Source organism: Neophocaena asiaeorientalis, unplaced genomic scaffold (genome assembly GCF_003031525.2).
Source record: "Neophocaena asiaeorientalis asiaeorientalis breed wild unplaced genomic scaffold, Neophocaena_asiaeorientalis_V1.1 scaffold653, whole genome shotgun sequence".
NCBI classification, from domain to species: Eukaryota; Metazoa; Chordata; class Mammalia; order Artiodactyla; family Phocoenidae; genus Neophocaena; species Neophocaena asiaeorientalis.
The window spans coordinates 109,840-112,653 of record NW_020174928.1 but is presented as its reverse complement, the minus strand read 5'-3'; positions in this window follow the sequence as shown (position 1 = coordinate 112,653).

Genomic DNA, 2,814 nt, shown 5'->3' with positions numbered 1-2,814 from the left:
TTAAAATTTCTCCTATCTCTTCCATGTTTGTAAGTATTTAGGTGTGAAGTGTCTGGAACTGGCTGGGGCAGGAGATGAGGTTGGTGGAGGAGGCATGGGGAATAGAGAGAGTGTTGTAAACATAAAGAAGTTTAATTCCTTAACATGGAGGTCATTGAAATGCTAAGTAGCCTTTAGTGTGGGTGTGATGCTTTCTTCACTCTCACCTCCTTTCTATGTTTAGTGACTGGATAATTAGGTCTCCTGCAAGCTGCTTTGCTCCTGTTCTGGCACTTTGGACCAGATTCCCTGTTTGCTGGCCACAGAGTGATAGAGGGTTAACTTGGTGAAATGGCCTTGGAGTTATACCCTAATATAAGAAAGTGGAAGCAAGCGGTTGGAGAGTATTAGGATAGAGAGTATCTCTTCTGCTGACCTTTGCTTGGCTTCTAACCTAAAAAAGAAAAAAGGAAGAAGGAGGATTTCTTCCTTCTTTGGAATTTCACTGTACAGAATTCATGAGAATTTCTTACATTTGTTTAAACTTACAATTGTTAAGGACATAAAAATGTGGTTTCACTGTTATGTGTGGTACTCTACTGAATTCGGTATAGGCTGGTATATCATAACCACAAGGAAAATAACCACGTTCACATGCACACACATACAAACAGTACCCTGAAATTTCCTGATGCTATGTGGGATATTGAAGTCCCAGTTGTATTTTACAAGAAATTGTGGCCCTTCTTTGCTGTTTCCTTTTCTTTTCCAGCCCTAGAACTATCACCCTTCCTTTCTCTCTCCCTCTCTCCTTCCTTCTCTGCCTCTTTTCCTTCTTCCTTTGAAAAGTGACATGTCTAACACATTTGAACCCTAGAACACTTTTTCATAGACTACTGTGATTTAATACATGCAATGGGCCAATATTTTAAAAGTGCAGCTATTTATGAATTCTATAATGGCGGGGGGAGCAGGATATAATGTTGAGAGGAGACTCTCCTTTTGTTGAAAAAAATCACCTTTACGGGACTATTGCTTATAAAAAAAGCAAAGTCCAGAGCATGGACTCTGATGGGAGAGGTTCGCACAAAGGAAAAAAAATTCTGTGCTAAGTAGTGAAAAGGACAGTGTTCATTGAGTAAGTAAGCAATTCTAAGAGGTTGTTAGGCTAACATTTTTTAAATGTTCTTAAGTTTAGCAATATCCCATTAAAAGTGATTTCATAGACTATTAAACCCTATGTGATGGTATGGGGGTTAAATCTTATCCAGATATACAAGACCACTGCTTGATTGCAATGAAAAAGATGGATAATGTTGGAGAGTCTGAACTCTTAGAGGTCATCTAACTTTGAAAAGATGAATGGAGTTTACTTGACTGACAGATCTCATAGAAGAGAATTTTGATGGAAAAACAATCTGACTTTGTAATCAGTCACCGTGTTGTTTTTCACTGTCACCCTGGAATTCCTCCATTGATACAGTGCCTGCTTTGCAAGCTGTCTTCTCTTAGTCACTGCTTTATTCTCCAAAATTCTCTTCAGGTTAAGCAATACAAAGCCACACTCAGTAACTGATTCACGAATAAAAAGTTCATGATCTATAGTCCTTCTATAGCTCTCAATTTTTTTTTCTCCTCCTTGAGCTTTTCAGTTTGAAGATAAATAGAGACACTTCTGGGACGATGAAATTAATTTGTCTCAAATTGTTGTCATCAAGTTAAAAATCACCCAATTCATATTGGTTCATTCTAGCCCAAACAGTGAGGGTTTTATAGATAATATTCCTTAAGTATAGTTAGTTTTAATCTTTGGGGGAAAAGAATCTTTACTGCTAGTCAATAGTCCAATGCCTGGGATTAGAAGGTGAACGTGGGTATTAACTGAGGTTGACACTGCGTACCCTACATCAGTGATTATATCAGGAGTCAGGGGCCTTAAAGGGAGATATAAATTGGTGCCGCAGACCTGGCGCCAGGCACAGACAGGGCCTGGCTCTTAGTCATGACTGATGTTGGGCTGTCAAAGTGATTTCTGGATGTTGTGACCTATTACCAGGTCCCCTGCCCTGAGATGCTCAGCCGGTATTGAATAAACTTGCTATTAATTTGTCTTTTTGCTTTTGTGCTCCCTTAATTTTCTAGCCTCCCTTTCTTCATTTTACCCCATCCGTGGTTAAGAGACTATCATCTGGAAAGTGACTCTTGAGGAGTTGGCCTGAGGGACTGTAATTGAGATCATGAAGGAGCCCAACCTCAAAAACTATCGACGTTAGAAAGGGAATCTTAGGAGGAGGAAGGTATCGAGGAAGAAAGCTTGGGAGATGAGGGATTTCCTCACAGGATGTCCTGACAAAAAGAGACAGCTTGGGTGTCACCTGGGAAAGAAAACATTCTAGCTAAAAAATCAAAGGGAGTCCGGCTGAGAAGGAAAAGATGTGGGGAAGAACTGGTTAGGAAGTGTTAACAGAGAAATCAAGAGGTTGGGAAAGAAAGCAGGAGTACACTTGAGAAAGAACCATGTGCTAGAGACCATTTCAGAGTCTCCCCTAACTGATGGTGTGCATTCATGCTTTCCCCACACCTGAACTTTTCTGTAATCTAACAGCCTTCAAAGCAGTAGGTGTTCCCATTAAATAATTAAATATCTATAAAAATATATATTATGAAAGTTCATAAAAATAAATGTGATTATTAGATAGGAAAATCCAATTTCCTTTTTTTCCTTAACCAGTCTTCAGAGCCTAATGGAGAAGGGCCTCTGAGAATTTCCCTTAAATCAATATTAAAAAAATTCTGTCCTCTCCTCTTCTGCCATTAAAGCCTTGCATGGCAGTG